Source organism: Oncorhynchus mykiss, chromosome 17, assembly GCF_057628025.1.
Source record: "Oncorhynchus mykiss isolate SJ-2025 chromosome 17, ASM5762802v1, whole genome shotgun sequence".
Taxonomy (NCBI): Eukaryota; Metazoa; Chordata; class Actinopteri; order Salmoniformes; family Salmonidae; genus Oncorhynchus; species Oncorhynchus mykiss.
In genome coordinates this window covers 8735389-8762952 of record NC_143038.1, presented here as the reverse complement: position 1 = coordinate 8762952, position 27564 = coordinate 8735389, and the positions used below count along the sequence as shown (strand labels likewise).

The window sequence follows — 27564 nt, the reverse complement described above, 5'->3', positions numbered from 1 at the left end:
GATGGCTTGAACTGCTAGCAATCCCACTATCTAATCTGGTTCCCCAAATTCCCCCTCACTACCTGTCTTTGTCGCCGGCTGCCCTACCCAGCAGCGAATGACATCCTCCCCTGTTAAGGTGAGTGCAATGTAGATACTTGCAAAGGCTACAAGCCCAACATTCATCAAAGCACAGCTCCCCCTCCAAGACCAGCCAGCGCTCTCGGCTCTGCCTTAAATGTTTCTCAGCGTACCGGGCAGAGTCTTGCAAGCAGGCACAGGTGCGTGCAATTAGTTCATGATTTAGTGTCATCCTCCCTCACCACAATACTGTGAAAATTACATGGCAGTTTAGTGTAAGAGCGGTTTGAAAAGACTGCCTGAAATGTCAGCCTGTTTTGGTGGGATGGAGTTTTGGCCTGCCTGGTGACATCCCCAGGTGGTAAATTAGTTAATAGACCAATAAAAAAAGAGTTCCAAACCTCTGCCACAGGTAGTTTTCAGTCCCCTCCCCACTCAGATCACTTGCAGAATTTGCTAAGGAACTATTTTTGTTTCTTTTTGACTATTTTAATTAAAAATCACACTAAGGTACTTCATTGGTACTCAGAAATGATTTGATATTGAGATAAAAACATCTGCTTTAGGCTTAAGATAATCAGAGTACCCTATGCCAAACAATGAGTATTGCCATAATCAGCTTAAAGGTAGACTCCGCGTTACGAAGTAGATGCAGAAAGTAAACAGCATAGTGGGTCAATTTCCACAACAACCTTGAGTGTTGAAGAGAGGCTCAACTTCAGTAACAGCGTGAAGCAAACCCGCAGATACTGTGTGAGAGCGAAGTCTTGCATCTCTACCTTTTTTAATATCGAATTATTACTGTGCATATAAACACTCACTGAGACACAGAAAAATATTGACACAGAAGATAAGAGATTGGGAGTTAGAAAAAATAAGGGCCTGATTCAGATTTTATATGGCTTTCCTATGCATTTTCATTTAAGCACTTTGCAGTATTTGGTATTCAGACTTACCTTATGCGGGTGTGCAAGGAGTTCTTTGGGAGTGGCTCCCTTATTTACACTAAAAACATTTAATTCAACCACTGAAAATCCTCCCACTTGCTGGCCAACAAGTTTCCTCATGGAGTTTTTATTTCAATGGGACTTTCAGTACATTTATCTAAAGCCATCTCTTTAAATACGGTGTACTTTTTACATTTGAATTTTCTCGACAGACTCCTTCTATTCGAGAACGGTTCAGAATGTTAGGGATCGATGACAGAAATCCATCTAAATATATGCACATTCCACTCCATTTCTGCACCAATTGGTAGATTTAAAAATACCCCTTGATCTTGTAGATCATTTAGGATTAGGGAAGTATTTATGAATCATAAAAAACAGGTTTGGAGAGCCTTTACGAACAAAATATATTGATGAATAAAAAAATACATTGAAAGTTGCCATATTCAATTGTTCAAACCATGAAATATTGAAAGGTGAGACAAGTGTACAATAGGGGTTGAACAAAAGTCCTATAAATAACCTATTCCTCACTAATCATGGAACTAATGACAACGGTCAAGTTGTCGTGATCCGTGTGCCAGGTTCCAGGTTTAAAAAGCTGCCACCACCATGCTTCACCGTAGGTATGGTGCCAGGTTTCCTCCAGACGTGACGCTTTGCATTCAGGCCAAAGAGTTCAATCTTGGTTTCATCAGATCAGAGAGTCTTGTTTCTCAGGGTCTGAGAGTCCTTTAGGTGTCTCCAAGAAGGCTGTCATGTGCCTTTTATTGAAGAGTGGCTTTCGTCTGGCCACTCTACCATAAAGGCCTGATTGGTGTGCTGCAGAGTTGGTTGTCATTCTGGAAGGTCCTCCCATCTCCACACAGAGAAACTCTGGAGCTCTGTCAGAATGACCATCAGGTTCTTGGTCACATCTCTGACCAAGGCCCTTCTCCCTCTATTGCTCAGTTTGGCTGGGCGGTCAGCTCTAGGAAGAGTCTCGGCGGCTCCAAACTTGTTCCATTTAAGAATGCTGGAGGCCACTGTGTTCTTGGGGACCTTCAATGCTGTAGACATTTTTTGGTACCCTTCCCCAGATCTGTGCCTCAACACAATCCTGTCTTGGAGCTCTACGGACAATTCCTTCGACCTCGTGGCTTGGGTTTTGCTTTAACATGAACTGTCAACTGTGGGACCTTATATAGACAGATATGTGCCTTTCCAAATCATGTCCAATCAATTGAATTTACCACAGGAGGACTCCAAGTTGTAGAAACATCTCAAGGATGATTAATGGAAACAGGATGCACCTGAACTCAATTTCAAGTCTCATAGCAAAGGGTCTGAATACTTATGTAAAGATATTTTGGTTTTTAATACATTTGCAAAAATATCTAACAACCTGCTTTTGCTTTGTCATTATAGGGTATTTTGTGTAGATTGATGAGGGGGGAGAAATAATTCCATCCATTTTAGAATAAGCCTGTAACGTAGCAAAATGTTGAAAAAGTCAAGGAGTCTGAATACTTTCTGAATGCACTGTAGGCTACATAGCTCAACTTACTGTACAGCATTAGCCTAATATGATCCACTATTGCTAGCAACCCTCAGGAACAACTACAAAAAGAAAGAAAGGTAAACGGAATGGAATGTAAAGGAATAATGCCAAATGTACATATTCAAGGAAACAAACACTAAAGTGACAGTTATAAATGTTTGTGGAAATAACTGACGGTGGCTACCAATAGTGGCTAATACTTAACATGATACAAATTGTAAAAAAATAATAATAATTAAAACGGAGAAAAGCCCGGCCATATAATTAAAACATTCTAGAGCTCATAAATCAATTTGGTAGGTTCGGCGCTACAGAGGTTTATAGCTTGGGTCTCTAAATTTCAACCCGGCAAATTATGAGGACATACAATTACAATTCTGAATAATGGCACAGATATTTATAGCTTTCTTCACTGTGGAAAAGGGGCCAAAATGCATATCATGTTAAAATGATTTTCAGTTTGCTTCCATTTGGCTGGTTTCACATTAATCTCCAGCGATCATAAGGAAAAATGATCTAAAACAATTGCTATTTGTAATTAAAATCCCCTTCTCCAAACGGATTACTCATTTACCTAGTTCTTATCAATTTATACTACCATTCCAGTGTTTTACTTGCTATATTGTATTTACTTTGCCACCATGGCCTTTTTTTTCCTTTACCTCCCTTATCTCACCTCATTTGCTCACATCGTATATAGACTTGTTTATACTGTATTATTGACTGTATGTTTGTTTTACTCCATGTGTAACTCTGTGTCGTTGTATGTGTCGAACTGCTTTGCTTTATCTTGGCCAGGTCGCAATTGTAAATGAGAACTTGTTCTCAACTTGCCTACCTGGTTAAATAAAGGTGAAATAAAAAATACGTTATAGTGCATGGAGAATGGTGTTATTTCTATCAGAAATAGTAGGTCTTTCCACCTGGAACCGACTGGTGCTCGACCTTATTCATGGTTTCCTCTCAAGTAAAGGTGGTGGAATTATGAGGGAGGGAAGTCGGGCAGAATACACCGTATTCTGCCCATCACTGCCACACCTCCATCTATGACCTCCGGCCCAAATGAATAGCTGGCTGTCAGGCGTTTCCTCATGCTTAAATTCAAGGTCAGATGATTGCATAGGAAGGGCATGAATTCCCCACTAAGTGAAGAAAAATAATGACTCCCACACACTATGTACTTGCAAATCAAACATTTTATTGACAAACACAACTTTTCGGTCAACACATACAGAAAAGGAAGTGAATTTATGGGATCACATGAACAGTGTGTGTGAAATAGCTTGTCTGGACTTCCTCAACTCAAAACCAAAGGGGTACTCCCGGGGCGAATGGCATTAATCTACGCAGTCCGGTTCCTGTGTGTGTGTTGTGGCTCGATTGTGTGTGTGTGTTGTGACTCTTGACTGTGTGTGTGTGTTGTGACTCTTGACTGTGTGTGTGTGTTGTGACTCTTGACTGTGTGTGTGTGTGTGTGTGTGTGTGTATGTGTGTGTGTGTGTGTGTGTGTGTGTGTGTGTGTTGTGACTCTTGACTGTGTGTGAGGGGGGTTTTGGCTATAGCGCAAAGTTTTTTTATTATGGCTTTTTACCCACGAGACTCGGCGTGTGGAACGGGATGGAGACCTCATGACTGCAGTCTGGGGCGGCACGTCTCCTTCCTCCCCCCCCCCCCATCCTTCTCCTCTCCTTCCCTCCTTCTCTCTTCTCTGTGTATCTCCTTTGTCTGATAAGAGGTTGGGCTCCACGCCCCACTCATGTCATGTGCAGCTCATCACCATCGCATGGCAACACACACAAGAGCGTGTGTTGATGTCTCTGACTGGTAGTCTGTGTCTCGGGATGTATTTTGAATGTGAACTTCACATTTAGCATTTTGCTATCTCTGTGTGTGTGTGTGTGTGTGTGTGTGTGTGTGTGTGTGTGTGTGTGTGTGTGTGTGTGTGTGTGTGTGTGTGTGTGTGTGTGTGTGTGTGTGTTGTATCTAAGTGTTTTAGCATGTGGTAGCAGTGGACCAAGGAGCAGTCCTCTGAGTGGTGTTAGGTCCCTGTGAGTGGGTGTGTATGGTCTGGGTCACCGGCTTTTAGTACTGCAGGACCCCCACTCACCATTCATCTACACCCACGCCTTTCTCAATCCATCCTCTCTCCATCCATCTCTAGTCTCTATCCTCTATTTATCCATCTCTAATCTCGATCCTCTATCCATCCATCCATCTTCTCTCCATCCATCCTTTCCTGTGGACCAAGAAGCATTCCATCCGGTGATTGTTGCATGAGATACTGTATTACATTGACACACACACATACATGCATGAACACAGTTACACATTTACACACACACACACACACACACCTTCAGGGGACGTTCTCCTTGCTGTAGAACAAACAACAGGACAATTGTATTGATTTAATTAGCAAAAGCTTCTGTTCTAAAGTAAAGCATTTCAATGATTGGACTATAGCATTATAGGGTTATGAAATCCAATATCAGTTCTGGCCTCATCACCCTGCTACAAGCTGTGTCCAAACATCTCGCCAATAATGGAGAGACAGAGAGCATTGTTGATCTATCAGGTCAAGGTTGGGCTGCTTCTGGATCAGCTGGATTGATCTGTAGACATAAACATGTATGCTGGGCCCGTACACGCCTGTGATTGAGGGCTTTGGGAGTTTGTGTGTGTCCTCTGTTAAGGATCATTCGTCTATGTGTGCGTCTGGTGGGGGTTATTCATTGTGTGTGTGTGCCCTCTGGTACAGGGTGTATGTGCCCTCTGGTACAGGGTGTGTGTGTGCCCTCTGGTACAGGGTGTGTGTGTGCCCTCTGGTACGGGGTGTGTTTGCGTGCGTGCCCTCTGGTATGGGGTGTGTGTGTGCGTGCCCTCTGGTACGGGGTGTGTGTGTGTGTGCATGCCCTCTGGTACGAGGTGTGTGTGTGCCCTCTGATAAAGAGTGTTTGCGTGCCCTCTGGTACGGGGTGTGTGTGTGCCCTCTGGTACAGGGTGTGTGTGTGCCCTCTGGTACGGGGTGTATGTGTGTGTGTGTGTGTGTGTGTGTGTGTGTGTGTGTGTGTGTGTGTGTGTGTGTGTGTGTGTGCGCCCTCTGGTACGGGGAGTGTGTGTGTGTGTTTGTCTGTGCCCTCTGGCACGGGATGTGGTGTGAATGCACAGAGCGCTATCAGCTACACATCACATTTCCCCTGTATTTGATGTGTGGGCTTTAAATGTACTCTTTCTACATGGCCTGTCTTTAACAAGCCAAGTGGGAATGGGCTTTCTCAGATAGGGCTTAAGCTCCTGCTAGGAATATATCTTGCCTCAGCGTGTGTGTCTGCGGTGTGTGTGGCTGCTAGTAGGGGGGGCATTCACCTCTGTGTGTGCGCCTGCCAGTGTGTGTGTGTGTGTGAGTAAGGAGCAACGGTCGTAACTCACAGTGACTGTAAGCAGAGGCCCTGGCAGGGTGGGACAGCTGTAGACCTGGCCTCAGCGGGGCTGCTGCGGTGCCGGTGGGCCCTTCTCCATGTCACACACAGACCACCAAGCCTCCCTCCAACTTGACACTGCTGCCTGCCAGAGACCTGCCTCAGGCCCAACAGCACAGACCAGCTCAGGTAGCACATAGTCAAAACATATGGAGAAATAACAGCCAGGCTGAGAGAGAGGATGAGAATGAAGGAGAGAGAGGGGTGGGGGGGTCAGAAGAGGAAAAGACAGGAGTATACATGTAGGTGAAGAAAGAGAGAGGTGGGGTGATAGAAAGAGCGGGGTAGAGGGGAAGGAGAAAGGTGAGAGTGAAAGAGAGCGGGGGAGATGGAAAGGTAGAGGGAGAGAGTTTGACCTATGACCCACAAGTTAAATATGTCCTCCCTCTTCAACCTGATCTCTTCAAGCTGTGTGGTCTTCATTTCCACCCGTCACTGGATGCTTCATGACCTTTAACCCAGCCTATATGGATAATATGTATACAGTGAGAATACATTCATTCAACGTTAATTCAACATTTTGGGATGGAGATTGCAAGAGTTGACTCAGTTGTGAAAGCATTTAAAAGGTAGTGTAAGGAGGATGTTGTTTTTACCTGACAACTGCAGCCGAAGTTTTGAATGTAGCAGAGACACATGCTACCTTAAGATGTTTACGTTGGCGGCAGTTGGTGTTCAGGTTGTTTACTTGCTGTCAATGGCAATTCCCTATTTGGTGGAGGTTGAGAAACTCCATGGAAGCCATCTGGTAAACCACTCTAAACAGGGCAGATGACATTGTTGTGTCATTGTTCAAAAACACATACAGCACAGTGAGTTTCCCTACTATATTCAAAATACTTTGTAGTCGACCGAGGATACAGTGCATGAACATCCAAACATCTCAATACATACTGGTTAAAATGATGTACTCCATCTTAGTAGGGAAGTAAACGTAGGGACACTTTAGGAAGGGAAAGCAAGAGTCACTGTGTACAGTGCCTTCAGAAAGTATTGACACCCCTTGACTTTTTCCACATTTTCTTGTATTACAGCCTGAATTTAAAATGGATTAAATTGAGACTTTGTGTCACTGGCTACACACAATACCCCAGAATGTCAACATGTCAAAGTATGTTTTTCTAAATTTGACAAATTAATTAAAAATGAAATGCTGAAAAGTCATCATCCTCTTTGTTATGGCAAGCCTAAAATAAGTTCAGGAGTAAAAATATGCTTGACAAGTCAAATAATAAGTTGCATAGACTCACGCTGTGTGCAATAATAGTGTTTAACAATGTTTTTGACTTGACTATCTCTGTACCCCACACATACAATTATCTGTAAGGTCCCTCAGTCGAGCAGTGAATTTCAAACACAGATTCAACCACACAAGACCAGGGAGGTTTTCCAATGTCTCCCAAAGAAGTGCACCTATTGGTAGATGAAAATACATTTAAAAAATCAGACATTGAATATGTACACCCAGTCACTACATAAATACAGGCATCCTTCCTAACTTAGTTACCAGAGAGGAAGGAAACCTCTCAGGGATTCCACCATGAGGCCAAACAGTTACAGAGTTTAAAAGCTGTGGTAGGAGAAAACTGAGGATGGATCAACACTGTAGTTACTCCACAATACTATCCTGAATGAGAGGGGAAAGAAGGAAGCCTGTACAGAATACAAATATTCCAAAACATGCATCCTGTTTGCAATAAGGCACTAAATCCATGGCAAGACTTGAAAATGGTTGACTAGAAATGATCAACAACCAACTTGACAGCGCTTGAAGAATTGAGCAAATATTGTACAATCCAGGTGTGCAAAGTTCTTAGAGACTTACCCAGAAAAACTGATGCCGAAGGTGATTCTAACATTCATTTCATTTTCAAAAAATATGCTAAAATGTGTAAAGACATTGGGTTTTGTGTGTAGATGAGTGTGAAGAAAATCTGTTGAATCAATTTTGAATTCAGGCTGTAACAGCGAAATGTGGAACACGTTGGGGGGTATGAATACTTTCTGAAGGCACTGTGTATATTTACTGGGCTCAGCGCAAAGCAACCTGGACCTGGGAGGGAGGGAGTAAACACGGACACACACTTCCTCAGGGCAACACACTGCACGGTGATCTATTGGAGTTGGGTGACAGATACTGAGAATGCCTGGGCCTAAATTCAGCCCTCCACTCCATCAGAAATATCCTTCCTCCCTGGCCAAGGTGAGGGTGTGTACACTTCTCTTGATGGCTGGGAGCAAGGCAAACAGGCCATGCAGCGTGTCACACTTAAATATCTCCCCCTGTCTGGCGAGAGGTAGATACACCTATAGGAATACGCGCGCACACACACACACGCAGGTGCACGCCGAGGTACATACACGAATAGAGGAGCATACATACAGGCGGGTGAAAACATACTACACACACACACACACACAACACCATGGTGTGACCCACATACCAGGCAGCTGCATAGAAAAAGGGAGGAGAGCAGAGAAAAGTACCACTTCACTCCAGCCCCTTGTGACTCTACTATTGTAGTAAATCTCACCCAGCCATCCCGTCCCACTCCACGCCATAGTAAACTGCTGCCTGCATGAGAGGAAAGTCCCACCTTCATTTATTTGATCTATCCTTTGTTTAACCTGGCGAGTCCCACTGAGATGGTCATCTGGTTTACAAGGGAGTTGATTCTCTAAGCTCATGACTACCTAATGCTCTGTACAGTATAACAGACCTATACAACAGTAGTCAGTCAGCCAATCAGATGGCTATTTAACACACATGACCGGCCTAGATGCAGTTTCTAATGGGAAATGGTGAGCTTTCACTTCACTTCTCTCCCGCCTCTGCTGCTAATACTACTCTGTTCCCACCTCTAATTACTACGCCTTTTGAACAAACCAGAAATGAATCCATTTCATTCTCTTCGCCCAATTAAACCATCCATCCTCTTACTTACGCCCACCACAGGGTTACCTCTCTCTCTCTCTCTCTTTGAATGAGACTTGAGAGTAGTTTAAAGATTCTCACTATTCCGGTTGACTTCCTGGAAAACTAGCCCCACCGTGACTGTCTCGTTATCTTAATGCTGGAGTCCTAGAGTATCCCACAAAGCCGGGGCTCAGTCGGATCACAAGGCCATTAGACTGTCTGAACCTGAGGAGGGAGAGGAAAAGGAAGAGATAGAGAGAGAATAGAGAAAGTGTGGTGTGTTCATGCTATCCTCTCTGTTAACCAGAGGGCATTCGAGGCTACATCACTACTCTGTATGCTAATTGGTTGCAGCCTCTGTTACTCGGCAGCCAATCCCCCGTCAACACCTCCACAGACACCCAGGGTCGACGTGTGTGTGTGTGAAGGTGTTTTCTGCCGGATATACAATGTCTTCAGATATACCCTTCCACATTTTGTTGTGTTATAGTCTGAATTCATAATGCATTCAATATATTTTATTCTCACCCATCTACACACAATACCCCATATTGATAAAGTGAAAATATGTTTTTAGAAACGTTTGTATATGTATTGAAAATTAAATACAGAAATATGTCATTTGCATAAGTATTCACACCCCTGAGTCAATACATGTTAGAATTGCCTTTGGCAGCGATTACAGTGGTAAGTAGTTCTGTGTAAGTCTCTAAGAGCTTTGCACACCTGGATTGTATAATATTTGCACATTTATTATTTAAAAAAATATTCAAGCTCTGTCGAGTTGGTTGTTGATCATTGCTAGACAGCCATTTTCAAGTCTTGCTATAGATTCTCAAGCAGATTTAAGTTAAAACATGTAACTAGGCCACTCAGGAACATTCAATGTCATCCTGGTAAGCAACTCCAGTGTATATTTGGCCTTGTTTTAGGTTATTGTCCTGCTGAAAGGTGAATTTGTCTCCAAGTGTCTTTTGGAAAGCAGACTGAACCAGGTTTTCTACTAGGACTGTGCCTGTGCTTATCTCTATTCTGTTTATTTTTTATCCGAAAGAAACTCCCTAGTCCTTGCCGATGACGATCATATTCATAACATGATGCAAACACCCACCATGCTTGAAAATAGGAAGAGTGGTACTCCGTGATGTGTTGTTGGATTTTCCCAAAATATAACGTTTTGTATTCAGGACAAAATGTTTTTGCCACATTTTTGCCATGATTTTAAGGTTTACTTTAGTGCATTATTGCATGTTTTTAAGGTTTACTTTAGTGCATTATTGCATGTTTTTAAGGTTTACTTTAGTGCATTATTGCATGTTTTTAAGGTTTACTTTAGTGCATTATTGCATGTTTTTAAGGTTTACTTTAGTGCATTATTGCATGTTTTTAAGGTTTACTTTAGTGCATTATTGCATGTTTTGGAATATTTGTATCTGTACAGGCTTCCTTTTCACTCTTTTCATTCAGGTTAGTATTGTGGAGTAACTACAATGTTGTTGTTCCATCCTCAGTTCTCCTGTCACAGCCAACTCTGTAACTGTGTTAATGGCACCATTGGCCTCATGGTGTAATCCCTGAGCATTTTCCTTCCTCTCCAAAAACTGCATTATGAAGGACCCCTGTGTCTTTGTAGTGACCATCCATTGATACACCATCCAAAGTGTTATTAATACATTCACCATGCTCAAAGGGATATTCAATGTGATTTTTTAAATTGTATGTATCTACCAATCGGTGCCCTTCTTTGTGAGGCATTAGAAAACCTCCCTGGTCTCGGTGTTTGTAATTCACTGCTCGACTGAGGGACCTTACACACAATTGTATGTGTGGGGTATAGAGATGAGGTAGTCATAAATCAATTATGTTAAACACTTATTGCACACAGAGTGAGTCCATACAAATTATTATGTGACTTGTTAAGCACATTTTTACTCCTGAACTTATTTAAGCTTGCCATAACAAAGAGGTTGAATACTTATTGACCAAAGACATTTCAGATTTTCATTTTTAATTAATTTGTACAATTTCCACTTTGACATTACTTACTTACTGACTTTATTGTCCCCATGGGGAAATGTTGTTGCGGTGTCATGTACACATTTAAAGTGGCGTTTAAATACAAAACAAAATTGACAATACAACTTTCATAACAGTTACATACCAAAAAACATTAAAACATTTTTTTTTTCAAAAGACTAGCCTGCTGGCCTTACTGACTCGATAGGAACATTAGCCGGAGCTATTTAGGAAGGATATCACACCTGGCACAAATGATTGTCTAGTTCTGTTTTTCCTGCTGAGGGGTGCCCTATACCTGCGCCCAGAGGGAAGTAGTTCAAAGTCCGGGTACAGGGGATGGCTTGGGTCTAAAATTATTTTGTGAGCCTTGCGGAGGGCCCTGACCTTAAAGATCTCATCCAGGCCTGTTTGTTTGGGGTATTGTGTGTACGCTAGTGACACAACATCTGAATTTAATCCATTTTAAATGCAGGCTGTAACACAACAAAATGTGGAATAAGTCCAGGTGTGTGAATACTTTCTGAATGCCCTGTAAGCCCTATGTCCGACACTTTTCAAGCGTTTCTCAGCCTTTGACAGAGGCTAACCTGGTTTAAATTGGTATCTCATCATTGAAAACCAATTATCTTATGTTACTTTAAAGGGCCTCGGTGTTAGCTTAGCTGTAAAGTGTTTCACTTGTTGGAACAGGTTATTATTAGGCGAGTTCATGAACGAGGCAAAGTTGAGTTCAATTTACTGCACTAGATACATTTTTCTTCTCTCTCGCTCTGGGAACGGAGACGAGTGTTTACTCCAATACAACTTCTTTATTGACTTTATATATCTAAAATGGCCGTGGCGGAGGCTGCGAAAGCTTCAAAAGGCTGCAGTCGTGTGGTGTGTTACATCATAAATATCCCCCTACTTCAGAAGATATCTACAGCCATATTCTAGAGATGGCGGCATGCATTGATGCAACAGTTGGCTACTGAATAAAAACCTAGTTATTGAGAAGAAGGTGAAGACCATGAAGAGGAATAATAAGATGAAGAAGGCAGGGACCACCTGGAATGATCCAGAGCAGGCGGTCACATACCTTTTCTGAGTCGGATCAATTTCTGATGCAAGCCGAGATCTACCGTTCAACAGTTTTTTTGTTATTGTACATGATTTAAAAAAACGTAGGGCAAGGCAACATTAACCTATTAAAAACGCTACTGTAGTAATGAGGTGTGTGCAGTAGGCTATAGGCCCAATACATTATCACTGCATATTGGCTTTGTTTCGCAGACCCTTTTTTACAATTATATTTCAACATTTAAGGTAGGCTATATGATCACACCGGTAATAGGTCATTTGTTGTATTATTGTGAGGGACCGCTGAATGAGCATACACTTCAGTCATTTTAATTTTACTAGGCTGGTGGAGCCTGCATCTGATGGTCAGTCTCAGCGGAGGGAGAGAGCAGCAGACTTAGGGTCCTCCTCTGACACTGTTCAAAAAGGGACACAGTCTTCAAATCAAATGTTATTTGTCACATGCGCCGAATGCAATGTGAAATGCTTACAAGCCCTTAACCAACAATGCAGTTCAAGAAATAGAGTTAAGAAAATATTTACTAAATTAACGAAAGTTTAAAAAAGTAATCAAATCAAAAAGTAACAAGAAAATTGCATAACAATGAGGCTATATACTGGGGACACCAGTACCGAGTCAATGTGCGTGGGTACTGGTTAGTCGAGGTAATTTGTAAAGTGACTATGCATAGATAATAAACAGCGAGTAGCAGCAGTGTAAAAACAAAGGGGGAGGGGGGGTCAATGTAAATAGTCTGGGTGGCCATTTGATTCATTGTTCAGCAGTATTATGGCTTTGGGGTAGAAGCTGTTAAGGAGCCTTTTGGTCCTAGACTTGGTGCTTTGGTACCGCTTGCCGTGCAGTAGCAGAGAGAACAGTCTATGACTTGGATGACTGGAGTTTTTGACAATTTTAGTGGCCTTCCTCTGACACCTCCTGGTATATAGGTCCTGGATGGCAGGAAGCTTGGCTCCAGTGATGTACTGGGCCGTACACACTACCCTCTGTACCGCCTTTGCTGTAGCTTTCTTTTATGCCTGCTATGTTACTGCAGACAGTCCTCCGATTGGTAGGCCTATAGTGTACTTGATTTGCGCCTTCAAACATATGAAATGGTTCAAAATGGGAACACATCGCATACCTGGAGCGCAGGGCAGCTGAATCGGGTGCACCTACCAACAACAGCGTGAGACAAAAAAGAAAAAATAGGAACGCAAGGCTTATTGTTGGGTTTTTTACAGAAATATTTGGCGATCGACTAGGAATGCCTTGGAGATCGACCTGTTGATGACCACTGATCTAAAGAAAGCGTTCCAAAACAGGGTTTCAATGTAGAAGTGCTGTAAAGCCCCTTTACTCCACTGCAAACTAAAAGGGAAGTCAAGGAAGTCAAAAGATCCTACTGGCAGTGTTGGAGTGTGAAACGGTCGGAGGATTGATGCCAGTGTCAACTCTAGACGTCACATGACCAAAAAAACAATGCCACGGTGTGTGACGCCTCAGATCCCGCAGAGCTATGTGCACAGGAACTGGCCAAGACAAAGACTTGTGGAATAACAAAAAGCAAAAGGGGCAGCGAAAGATGCTGTCCACAAAAGAAAAAGACATTTAGGTGTCATGAAAAAAACACTTGCCCTCTTTGCTTACACATGGGCAGAACTGTTGGTTTTGGAGTTGTATGGATGGCCAGGCCAAGGGTTTCCATGTCCTGGAATGAGAGAGTGGCTCCAAGAATAAGAAGGCACATCACTAGCTGCTGGGCAAGGGTCTTCTGAGGTCTGCCTTGTCACATTGTGATCCACAGACCTCAATCTGGTGCCAACATAAAACAGCTCTTTGTTCGGCCCTGGAGAACAGTTGCGCTACACACACATTTCCCCCCTGAAACGGACTATAAATGGATTTAGCTTCTCCTTCAAGACGAAAGGGTGTTTGCCAACATAAAGACCAAAGAGGAACAATCATGTTTTCTCTATGATTTTGAAGGAGCTCCAATGACAGTTTTGAGAGGGGCGGAAGACCTTTCTAATGTAATGTAAGAGGGGTTTTGAGGAAGATGGATTTCCGGTCTTGTCGTCCTATCAACTGAGCCAGGTTGGACAAGGAGGACTAGACCGTGGGTCTTCAAGCTGTAGCTTCATGCTGTGCTGTTGAGACCGACTGAGAAATCCCAAAGATACTTGAGAAACCATGAAAATCTCATTAAGTTCACCAGCCCCACTGTCACGACTTCGGCCGAAGTTGGTCCCTCTCCTTCTTCGGGCGGCGTTCGGCGGTCGACGTCACTGGCTTCCTAGACACCACCGATCTATGTTTCATTTTCGTTTTGTTTTGTCTTGATCATACACACCTGGTTTCCATTCCATTAATGATGTTCCTTATTTAACCCTCTGATTTCCCTCTCTGTTTTGTGCGTTATTGTTTGTCATGTGGGTTCTCATTGTTCGTGCTTGGGATTATTGTATTTGTTCCTTGTTGGAGTACATTTTGGATGATTACTCAGAACTGTGTCCTGCGCCTGACTCTGCATGTTTTCATTTTACCAACGTCCTCACACCCACTCACCAGTCCTTGAAGACTGCAGGAGGCCATTTGAGGTAGCAAGGTTGTCTCCCCTTAGTCTTTTCCAACGTGCTGTGCAGAGATTTGAACTGTTGAGCATCTTTGCCTTATTCTGCGAAGTCCGTTTTAGCGTAAAAGCTATTAGTTACTGAATGACAGGGATTTTGTGCATTCTTGCCAATACAGACCCCTGACAACATGTAATCGACTGTGAATGCCTCATTCAACGGCCACAACCATATCTAAAGCATCAAGCATCATCAGACACATGCCAGTCACCCAACAGATTGCTGTGTACATTGCACAATGCACGTCGGGGGCCTCCTGGTTTTGCAATGCAAACTAAGAGAGCCGGCGAGGTTTGCTAACATGCATCGTTGACCCCAAATTGCCAGAAAAAAACAACAAATCTGTCAGCACCTCCCCCATGGCTGGTTGGCGAAGACAAGGAGGGTGGAGAAGTACCTAAATGGTCTTCCATAATATTTGTGCTGAATGAGGCAGTTTCTCTGAAACTGGACCACGTTGGGCTTTGAGGACCTATATTCACAGAATGGAAACACACAAGCACTAAAGTTAGCACTGAATATGAATATGAGGTATGCATATAGGCAAACAAACTCACCATGACAAACACTGGAAAACGTTGGCCCGCCCATTAGTCTGCAAAGGATTCATTCCATGGTTTGTCGGCGACTCAGCGCACAAGCCTCCAGGCCAACAAGCAACTTGACATTCCCGTCCACATGAAACAAACCAAACAGTGAGTTAAGGAGCCGCCAGAAGTGCAGCATTAGTGTACACAGCCATAAGTCAAGAGATCTAATCAAGATCAAAAAATGGACAGGAGTCCTGATTAAAAAGGCAGGGAAAGCCTGGGACAAGTGTTTACCTGACCTTTCAACTCCTCCTCAACGCAGGCTCATTGTGCAACATTGGGCTCTGCGTCTTGGTTGTTTACAATGGTGATATATGGAGGCGGATTAAATTGTTCCCTGCTGTTAAAATATATTGGATTTGTTGATGCTGGTGGGTGGACTCTGTTTAGTGAATGCTCCAATTAAACACAATCAGGCTATTTCAGAATGATGGGGATTTACCAAGGCAGACCGTATTATAAACACTAACCAGGTGATTGGGAGAGAGAGACATTTAATGATGAGTAATTACTGGAGGAAATTACCATTATGGAGATGCAACACATGGTTAAGCCATGGCTAAGTCATTCTATTTACTCCCGGTTGTCCCTATCATAAAGTGTCTCAGAGAAGGAGTGCAGATCTAGGTTCAGTTTTTTGCCTTTTAGACCATAATGAATATGTTTGTATGGACAGGGGGGACCTGATCCTAGATCAGCACTGCTACTCTGAGACGCTTTGTGAATACGGGCCCAGACTCTCAGTAGCTGGTTGGCTGAAATCAGGTTGGAAGAGTTTGTTTATAAAGGGGCATACAGCGGAGGGTGAAGGTGTGCTCCACTTTCTCGCCTGGCCTCTCTGCCTTTGTGTCAGAGGGTTTGTGCAGGATTTGAGTGCCTCTTCAAGTGTTTGAGCTTCATCAGTTAGGACAATACACTTTAATCGTGGCACCCATAGTCAGTGAGATCTAGGACCATGCCGCCGCTGAAGGGAGCCTGGGCTCGTCCCATGGGTGTGGCCTTCCTCTCGTGTTGAGTCATGCATCACACAACATCAACTCCTCTTCATGGAGACACACACACACACCATAATCTCCCTCCACACTCACATCACACAAAACATTCACACAACAATACATGCACGCACTGCACACCTATACACACACCCAACACACACCAGCCCCCACCTGTCGGCTGACCAGCCCTCCACTGTTGGCCATTATCAACACCTGATTCACCACTCACAGCTCGGCGTCTTTAGGCCTGATGACTCACACTAGAGGGGGCGCATAGAGAGTCCGTATTGCATGTCATACAGGTAGTTCTCTTTCTGGAAATGTTTGTCATCATCACTCAATGAAGCTTTGTTATTTGAAAGAATTTCTCCAATGACAGAGCTGGAGGAGGAGCATCATCACTCAAGAAAGAAACAGGAAGAACTGGACAATAAACGGCCCAACTCACCTCCCCTCCCATCTAGATAGTCACCGGAGACACTTCCCAAATCTTCAAGACTTTTGTAATGGAATATTTTGACAGCATGCAATGCTTAATTACTTTGCTGGAGTTGCAGAGCTTCAAACCTGCACCGACTTGCTGTAATAGAAAGACGTAATTCATTCAATAAGAAGGGGGGCATGACTTTGTTTCAAAGTGCGAGGACAGGAATATACTGCTCTGTTCTGTTCCTCTTCAATGGAAACCAACGGCCCTTAGCCGTCTTACCACTGCCATTACCACTGTGTCTAAGGACAGACTTCTACAGAGCCTCAGAGCCTAGTAGAAGCACAGTGTCTGTCCTGTGATAGCTGTATGAGATTCCACATGCTCGGAGTAATTCGTAATTCCTCCCTCCCTCCCCCTCCTCCCTCACTCCTTGTGCGGTGCGTGGCCCTGAGTCATCAGCCCAGCCAAGCCCCCACACTTTCCTTCACAGCCCCTCTCTGGCTGTGGCGAGGAGGACGGCGGATTCACCGACCAACCGAAGGATCACGATCCTCCCAGAGTGAACTCACTGAATAGCCTCCGAAGGCGATGACTCACCCCCACGGAGGAGCACTCCTCTCCGTCTCCTCCTCCAGCCAGCCTCCCCCTCTCAGACAGTTCTCCAACCCCACCACACCCCACCCCAACCCGGATCAGATCAGAATCCTTCGCCCGTCTGTCTGTCTGGCCTTTGGCACAAAGTCAAGAAACTGAAGGACATATAGCTCACTTGTCTGCATGTTAAACAATGGATACTGGGGAGATAATGACATCCTAAGGCCAACCTGCAAGGTACATAGCTATCATTATCAATCACATTTATTTATAAAGCTCTTCTTACATCAGCTGATGTCACAAAGTGCTGTACAGAAACCCAGCCTAAAACCCCAAACCACAAGCAATGCAGGTGTAGAAGCACGGTGGCTACGAAAAACTGCCTAGAAAGGCCGAAACCTAGGAAGAAACCTAGAGAGTAACCAGGCTATGAGGGGTGGCCAGTCCTCTTCTGACTGTGCCGGGTGGAGATTATAACAGAACATGGCCAAGATGTTCAAACGTTCATAGATGACCAGCAGGGTCAGATAATAATAATCACAGTGGTTGTAGAGGGTGCAACAGGTCAGCACCTCAGGAGTAAATGTCAGTTGGCTTTTCATAGCCGATCATTCAGAGTAGCTCTACTGCACCTGTTGTCTCTAGAGAGTTGAAAACAGCAGGTCTGGGACAAGGTAGCACATCCGGTGAACAGGTCAGGGTTCCATAGGCGCATAGCTATCATTAGTGAGGATGAAGATGTCTATAGTTCTGTCTGGGCAAAGTGTGCTCTGGTCTTTAATCATCCCACTCATCTAAAGAAGGGGTTCTTAAACTTTTTCAGCCTGGGACCCAAATGAGAAATTCTATGTTTTCCTGTGACCCAAGTTTTGGAAAATATGCAACTCTATGTAAATATTGGTACATTTCATTGCCCATATGCCTAAAAACAAATGCAGTAAAAACAAATAACAATGAAATGAAACATATATGTATTCCTCATTAAAAACACGGTTACATATCTGTTTAGGGGCGGCAGGGTAGCCTAGTGGTTAGAGCGTTGGACTAGTAACCGGAAGGTTGTGAGTTCAAACCCCCGAGCTGACATGGTACAAATCTGTCGTTCTGCCCCTGAACAGGCAGTTAACCCACTGTTCCCAGGCCGTCATTGAAAATAAGAATTTGTTCTTAACTGACTTGCCTGGTTAAATAAAGGTAAAATAAAAAATAAAAATAAAAAAAAAGGTTGGAACTGTTGTTACATTTCTGTCTGGGTTGGAACTGTTGTTACATATCTGTCTAGGTTGGAACTGTTGTTACATATCTGACTAGGTTGGAACTGTTGTTACATATCTGTCTAGGTTGGAACTGTTGTTACATATCTGTCTAGGTTGGAACTGTTGTTACATATCTGACTAGGTTGGAACTGTTGTTACATATCTGACTAGGTTGGAACTGTTGTTACATATCTGACTAGGTTGGAACTGTTGTTACATATCTGTCTAGGTTGGAACTGTTGTTACATATCTGACTAGGTTGGAACTGTTGTTACATATCTGTCTAGGTTGGAACTGTTTTTACATATCTGACTAGGTTGGAACTGTTGTTACATATCTGACTAGGTTGGAACTGTTGTTACATATCTGTCTAGGTTGGAACTGTTGTTATATATCTGTCTAGGTTGGAACTGTTGTTACATATCTGTCTAGGTTGGAACTGTTGTTACATATCTGTCTAGGTTGGAACTGTTATTACATATCTGACTAGGTTGGAACTGTTGTTACATATCTGTCTAGGTTGGAACTGTTGTTGTGTCGTGATGCAGCACCTTCAACGAGACGTGAACTCCGGATAAGAACGCCTGAGGCCAGAGTTGCATCTAACTAGATTTGTTTGACTAATTCATTGACAAGTTCATTGACAAGTTAGGAAAGCACCCTGACAACGTCCGTAATTTGTCGAAATGCGTCAGTTGGGAGTAACAAATAAGCATTTTCTATTCAATTTTCAATGCCCTCCAACTTGCTTCAAGACAATCTGAACATATTTCAGGGACTTGACAATGTGACCAATGGATTTCATAGAGCTTGTAACATGTCCGTAAGAGTGCGTCGCCACATAACAGAGACTTGTTCTTATAGAAGATTCTGTTGACCATTGCAAGAGCAATAAGGATTTTTAGGGGCATTATGACTGGGTTAATTAAACACAGCTGCCCCTAAAAGTCCCTCACTTTTCTTGCTGCCTTTTTCTCGTTCTCCATCCCTCCCTCTCTCTCTCTCTCTCTCTCTGTCTCTGTCTCTGTCTCTCTTTCTCTTATGTCTGTTCCAACTTTTTTGAGATTGAACCGTTGCGTTTACTGGTTGAGGAGTGGGTTCACAGCTTGGATTAGTTGGGTACCATCAGAACCGTGGCTGGATCATTCGGAACAACAAACAGAGGCGAAAGAAGAACCAACCAGCCTGTCAATAGGCCAACACATTGGACTTTGAGTTTAAGTGGATGAGGCTAGAGGGTTGCATATTTCACAGAAAGCAATTTATGAATTGTATATTTATAATGGCTGACTGTTATTGGGATTAGTGCGGGCATTTTAAAGGGGGTTGAATGAGTTCAGAGCTTCAGTCTTTCTCAGAAGGGTCCCTAGTCTAGTTCATTAGCTCTTCAGCTTTACTGTAGCAGACAAGGTAAACACAACCTAGGCCAGTTGAATTAGAGGAGTTTGCTCTATTCACAATTACTACGTAATGACAATATATTACACATGTTATGGCTTTTGAATTGCTGTGTTTCAGTTGGAAACTCGACGAACGAATCCAATGACCTGACATACCTTGAACAAGCATTCCCTGGCATATGCTCGCACATGTAGTGTAGGCCCAGGCCTAGTTACAGCTGCAGCCTGGGTTAGAGACTGATATGGTCTAGTTAAAGTGATTACAAAGACTATTGCAAGTCGCGAGATGAGTCTGACTGGACCTGGAACAATATAAAATGCCATTGAGAAAGGCTTGGCAGGCAGTGAGCACTGTTTATATCCCAACTTAAATCAGCACTCTTGGTGGATATCCCAGATGTCCAGCATAGCCATGGTGCTTATTCAATCCAGGCCCGTGTTACCAGCCTCCCAAGCCTTCCCACTTAGGCACTCTACACTCTCACACTCTTACTGGCTGTTTTCCTGGTTGGTGTTGAGGAGGAGTTGTGTCATGCAATGTTTTTGGTTTAGTTTTTGTAGTGAGTCATTTCATCTTTATGGTGGTAGGATGTAAATCAGCTGTGGCCTACATATATCTTAAAATTACCTGAAACAGAGCAATAGGAACGTTAATGACGACGTCTCACTTAGTTTGAGGGTGTAATCTATTTGATTCTGTTTTTAAACTTGAAACTGAGTTCACGCGTGAGCTCTATCATTTCAGTTAGAAGATACCTGAAGATATCTTAGAGGAAATCATTCCAGTTAGAAGATAACTGAAGATATCTTAGAGGATATCATTCCAGTTAGAAGATAACTGAAGATATCTTAGAGGAAATCATTCCAGTTAGAAGATAACTGAAGATATCTTAGAGGATATCATTCCAGTTAGAAGATAACTGAAGATATCTTAGAGGATATCATTCCAGTTAGAAGATAACTGAAGATATCTTAGAGGATATCATTCCAGTTAGAAGATAACTGAAGATATCTTAGAGGATATCATTCCAGTTAGAAGATAACTGAAGATATCTTAGAGGATATCATTCCAGTTAGAAGATACCTGAAGATATCTTAGAGGATATCATTTCAGTTAGAAGATACCTGAAGATATCTTAGAGGATATCATTCCAGTTAGAAGATAAAGTTTCACAAATGCTAATCTTCAAGGTTTACTGTCTTTTGTCCTTACACTGATGACAACAAACAAATTAAGTGTTAAAATTAGCACACTGATGTGTAAAATAGTTCAACAGAGCTGACAGCTGACAGCCGCAGCTTTGTCACAACTGTAGCTTAAAATGGCAGGCTTCTATAAACAAAGTCTGTTGCAAAGGAGAGAGAAGAACACCGCCTACTTAAACTGTAAAAAAAAAAACAGCACTGTAAAGAAATGTATTGATGTTAGTCAGATGGTGAGATAGTAGGCCTAAATAGTAGAGAGTACTATGGCAATGATCATTATACTTAGATATATAATAATTAGATAGTATTGCATCCATCTTGGAATAAAACACATGCTTCAGCATATGTCTTACCTAGGTGTCATTTGAGCATGTAGATGTCACCATCAGCATTGCTAATATTAATTACGTAACACATTTAGGGAATAGATGCTAAATTCACTAGTGGGGTATGTAGACTATTGCATTTGGCTGGTGAAAATATGCCTGAGACTAATTTGGTAACTGACTTCACTGCTACTTTTATGACTAACACACTTTAAGCTTATTAGAAGATGGACTTTTCTCCCCCTCAGTTGAATTCAACTTTTGTCTTAGACATAAAAAATGTATTCTCAAGTAGACTGTTAAGAGATGTCATAAAAGTTATTGTATCTTTGCAATGAAGACGTTTTTTTTAATGGGCCATTTTAAGATGTAGGTCTGGATAAATGTTGAGAAGAACACGTTGGCCTGTCAAAGAGATTTAAGCCCACGTGTCATATGTAGAAAACATATGGACTTGATATTAATTCATGTAAAAGCAGTAGATCAGTGTTGTAAAAGTTGTTTTGATGACTTGTCATAATTTCTTGGCCAATCTTATTACAATGATTTTAAAAAAAAAGTTTTTTTGACCCTCTCACTTCTAGAATAAGGAACCATATAGGCTATATATTAATTGTGTGTTATAATTGATATTTTGATATCAATCCCTGTGAGGCCCTTAAACTAGGCTTGTGCGTTTTGCGAAAAAGTTATATGCTTGGTTAGGTAGTCCATATTCCGGGCAGTGTGCAGTGCATGTCGTCTCCCTAAATTGCATTAGTGCGAAATAGTTCACAAGTACAGAATCTATATTTTGTCAGTTCACTTGTAATATATTCTGAACGTGTTGGTCACATGAGTCAGAAACTGGGACTTTGTAGGCCAGTTGAATGAATGAGGACTCACCTTGCCCGCAAAGACCCAGCCTCTGGCACACACTGATTTCAGAACACTCTATAATTGTGTGAGGAATTGTGTCTTGTCCTTGAATTATAAGTGGATTATGATGAATAATGATGAACAAAATAGCCGAAATCCTTTGTAGTTTAGCATTCATTCAGTATATCCTATTCAAAAACGCAGTTGGCACAAACTAATTGTTCCAATAGTGTCGACTTCCTCCTATCCAGACAAGGCACAACAATTAATTCAAGGAAATCCACAGAACCACAATAGGCTATTCATATTCACTGTTTGACTGAGCTAACGTTGTCTTTACCTGATATTCTCCAATGTCACAAACATGTTCAGCATAAATGCGCAAAGCCGTAGGGTCCGTGATGTCTCGTCCGCATCCCTTGGACAGCAAGATGACTTCGCGCAAAACCCTCGCTTGATGAGTATATGGGAGAGATTGGAGATGCGTGCGAAGTTGAAGTTCGCTGCTGCTCATCACACCACCACCGCCCCTCTTTTTGATCAGTGGCGCTGGTATTGCACAATCACCAAATTTAGAAAGAATATCCTTGGGGACGTATTGCACCATTTTCTTTCAAAATAACTTGAAATGTTGTTTTCTCCAAAATAAGAAAAACGCAACAGTGTAGCACTCGGGATTCCCCTAAGGTTAAAAAAAAGGATAAATGCGATGTTTTCCAGTCTGAGCGAACCCCGTGCGCACGCATCGCCGACGGCACTCAAAATATCCATTCTCTAAACGGACTTGCAGATGTTATTGCCCAGTTGTAGGCTATATGACCACGGCAACACCAAGAGCTGAAATGATTAGATATATTGTGTTGCGCCCTTGTGCTGGGACCTCCCCAAAATGGACTTCTGCTAAGTGGTAACCTGGTTATTTTGAGCGCGTCACTTCGTCTTGTCTCCAAGTTATAGGTTCCCATTGCCAAGGTTGGGCGCAGCACTTAACTGATATTGTTATAGGCTACTTATTGATGGAGTAGACATCGATAGAAATCGGCACACTATTGACAACACAACGAAAGAAAGTTGGACACATTCCTGTGGTTTCTTTCTTATCCGAATGATACATTTATTTGGCCTACATAATAATGTCATAAAATTCGCATATTATAGCCTAATAGGCATAGTGGCCGTTATTAAGAAACATCTTAGAATTTATGTAAACTTGGCACTAGGCAATATTAAGATTTTAGATTATTATTATATTGGCCCGTCATTTCTCTTGCGCTCCTACTTCTTTTGGTGGTGTGGTGCGACTCCACGTGGCAACAAATTGAGGATTATTGTAGTAACAAGAACGAATAAACCCAAAGAGCACGCCCTACTCTCTGTGCGTAATGACGCACTTGCGCAGGAGCAATGTCACAGTCGCAACACCGAGACAGCGCCACCGATTTATTCTAAACTGAATAATAATTGTTATAAACCACAGATACGGATGTTCATCCTTATTCCAACAACGATTTGCATAACATTTCCAATCCCTTGGTGAGTATTATTCGTGTGTGTGTAATAGTCGCATAATGTCGCGCCGGCGAACTTTGACTCGAGTTTCGACCAAAGGATGATGTTGATGATGCGGTTTTTTAAAAAGCTCTTGTTTTGGCCAAGTAAATTATCGCAATCAATATTATTTTATCTCCTTCCTGTGTCATGTCCTGTTAAATATTTGCTAAATGCCATTGGCTACAAGGCCATAGAAGTTTAGGAATATGGCGCCTCGATATTTGCGCACATAGGCTATTCAAATTGGTCCCAGTTTTGAGTTGTTTTCTCGTGGGGAACTCATCACTAATTAAATTAGATTTTTACATTCATCGTTTTATTCCATCGCAACGTTCCTTATTTACTAAGATGAAGATTGTCAGGAGGGACCAACAGGCTATATCTGTGCCCTGATGTCAGACAGTCAGCTGGTGTTAGTCTCGAAGGCTACGTAACAGCTGGTCAAAGATGAGAATGATACCTATTCTAGAAAAACAGCAATCATAACATGTTGTGGATGATGAATGAATATCATATTGATAAATTGCCTGAACAATCACAGATATATCACCTGTCAGGAAAACTGTCTCAAAGAACCTGTATGTAGAGCTACTTCACAGTTTCCTCTTTCCAACTGCCCATATGACCTCCATTTAAGGGGTCAAAGGTCACCATAGTGTGCCCTGTGTGTACCTATCTCTCATTCCCCCCCAGTGAGGGCCGTGTAGTGGGGCCCGTGAGCGGTGGATGAGGCTGGGGTCCAGCTTCAGCGGCGCCCTGCAGCCTCCCAATGGTCTCCCCCACTATGAAGGCACTGGTGGACGCTGTGTGGGCAGTGTGGAGCATCGGTGCCTCCGTCTATGACTACATCCACACCAGCGCCATGGAGGAGCGCATCCACACGCTGGAGACCGTCATCACCATTCACCAGTGTGTCATCGCAGCGCTGACCACTGGAGTGGTGGTGCTCTTCACCTACATACTGTTGAGGAAGCATTGAGGGGGAGTGAGGAAGGAGAAGCCACGCAGGGCCCAGGAGGCTAGTTTTGAGGACAACACAGGATTACCAGAGTGATCAGAAGCATTGAGAGTGTGGGTCTGGAAAGTCATCCAGAGCCCTGGAGAGGCCTACCGGCCTACATGGATTAGATTGAGGAGGACTTGATTAACAAGGGATTTTGGCTACTAGAAAAGTTTTTGGCTATTTGGCCTTTATCTCGGCTGCCAATTGTACCATTCTACTGCGGAGGTGTTGCTGGACACTGTGTCTCTGGGAGTCAATGGTTTCACTCACTTTGCACCCATGGAAGATGAAGACATGGACAGAGATGGGCAAAAGATGCATGAAAATGTATCTTTTTACAAATACAAGTTACTTTAAAGACCAATGTATCAAACTAAAATACAAAATACTTTTGCGAAGAATTGTATTTAGAATGATTCATTCTTTAATACAAAATACATTTGCAAGTACATGCCTTCACTACAACAATATTCTTAGTAACAGAAACAAAAACACATTTAACTTGCTATGACTGTAATATGTGGTTGTTTATCTACATTGGTTGAATGCACTGACTAAGTCACTGTGGATAAATGTCTGCTAAATGACCTAAATGTAAAAATGTAATAATTGCAAAGCACACTTGGTATTATTATTGGCCTTATTTTGTGGGCGGAGCTCATCAATAATACCCAGCATGCTTTGCAGGTGTACATTTGTACATTTACATGTTGTTCATTCAGCAGACACTCATATCACACCATAGTGCCGTGACTTCTGATACCAATGCAGGGTGAAAGGGGGCCTCCAAATGTTGAACCGCTATAAAATAAAAAAGGATATAGAAAATGTATTTTGAAAATATAAATGACAGGTCTCAAGTATGTTACAAACTACATTGGATTGTAGTTCAGGCCAGTGAAATACAAAATGACAAAATACTCAAAAGCAAATGAAATATGAATTTCAATTACATGTAACAGGAATACTGCCCATCTCTGGATGTGGGGATGCTAAAACCACAGCGACGACACAGCCTGCAGATTGTAATCTAATAACGCACTAAAGGGATGATAACTATCATTAGGATTGACTGCCTTAATATGCCTCAAGTGGTTTCACTCCCCAGATGGAATAACATTATCAGTTAGTTAGGTTTTTATGTTGGCTCTAATTGCTTATCCCACCTGTATGATGCATTGGAAAATTGGAAACTCCCTCTTCAAAACCATGATTGTACTAGGTGCCAGCCCAACAGTCTATACAGGTCTATAATTGGAAGTCTTGGTCATGAAGATGAAAGTGTTCACTTAGAGGTTAACTATTATATCACCCAGTGAGGGAGAGTGAATATCATGGGACGGGCTGAATGTATTCTCAAAAGGCCTTATTTGTTGTAGAAAACTGGCCTCAAGGTTCTCCTGTGAATTCCTCTGTAGGAGAAGGAGTTTCTGTGAAGCACTCAAAGGTCAATACACTGGTCGCCATGAATGCCATTTAGTACCGTACATGTTCTTTGATAAAACTCCTTTTAAAGCATGTTTATTTGATTGCTAAAATAAATCATTGTAGATAGTCTTGTAATGCAAGACTTTGTAGTGGCATTTCGTGGCGTTAGTTGAACATGGCTACAGCTGTGAAGGTTACGTCACTGGAAAGAGTATTTAGAAGCATCCTTACCTGTCAAACGTGAATCAACCTGAATGTTTTGGTACATTGTTTATAAATGTTTCAGTAATGATCACTCTTAACATTTAAAAGGGTATAAAACACATTGTAGGACTTAATATATTTATGGCAGTTTAAGTGCAATGTTATGTTGTATAATTCATTTAAATTGTTCACTTGCTACAATATGACGAATACACAATGTTTGCCCTCTCATCTTGTTCAGATTGCCAAAATGGGCCTCAATGGAATGTTTCAGGTATATCAAATGTGACTTACAGGTGACAAACGGCCTCCATGGCAACAAAACATTTAATCACCTCCTGGATCTTTGTGTGAATGTACAGTGCCTTCAGAAAGTATTCAGACCCCTTGACTTTCTCCACATTTTGTTAAGTTACAGCCCTATTTTAAAATGGATTAAATAAAAACATTTCCTCAGCAATCTACTCACAATACCCAATAATGACAAAGCAAAAACAATTTCATCGATTTTTTTTGCTAATAAAAAAAAGATATGTAAATATTGTTTCTGTTTTTCATGACTATTCAGACCATTTGCTATGAGACTCGAAATTGAGCTCAGGGGCCTCCCGGGTGGCGCAGTGTTCTAAGGCATTGCATCGCAGTGCCACCAGAGACTCCGGGTTCGAGCCCAGGCTCTGTCGCAGCCGGCCGCGACCGGGAGGTCCATGGGGCGACGCACAATTGGCCTAGTGTCGTCCGGGTTTTGCCGGGAGGGATATCCTTCTCTCATCGCGCACTAGTGACTCCTGTGGCGGGCCGGGCGCAGTGCAAGCTAGGTGTACGTACGGTGTTTCCTCCTACACATTGGTGCGGCTGGGTTGGATGCGCGCTGTGTTAAGACCTTCATCTCAAGCCTGTTGTAGCGATGAGACAAGACAGTAACTACCAACAATTGGATATCACGAAATTGGGGAGAAAAAGGGGTTAAAAATAATAAATAAAATAAAAATAAAAATTGAGCTCAGGTGCATCCTGTTTCCATCCATCCTGTTTCCATCCATAATCCTTGATGTTTCTACAACTTGATTG

At 42.5% G+C, this 27564-nt stretch overlaps 2 long non-coding RNA genes across 2 annotated transcripts; one reads left to right on the top strand and one right to left on the bottom strand.

The window, feature by feature from the left end:
- Positions 1 to 3721: 3721 nt before the first annotated feature.
- Positions 3722 to 23136, bottom strand: LOC110493575 (uncharacterized). Its single transcript, XR_016487712.1, has 7 exons — positions 22648 to 23136; positions 16686 to 16817; positions 15210 to 16497; positions 6623 to 6784; positions 6394 to 6489; positions 5977 to 6122; positions 3722 to 4783 (listed from the first exon to the last, which is right to left on the bottom strand). It is a non-coding gene; the product is annotated as an uncharacterized LOC110493575 (long non-coding RNA).
- LOC110493576 (uncharacterized) lies at positions 23035 to 27032 on the top strand. The gene is made up of 2 exons (XR_002469173.3): positions 23035 to 23840; positions 24552 to 27032. It is a non-coding gene; the product is annotated as an uncharacterized LOC110493576 (long non-coding RNA).
- The last annotated feature ends 532 nt before the right edge of the window (positions 27033 to 27564 follow it).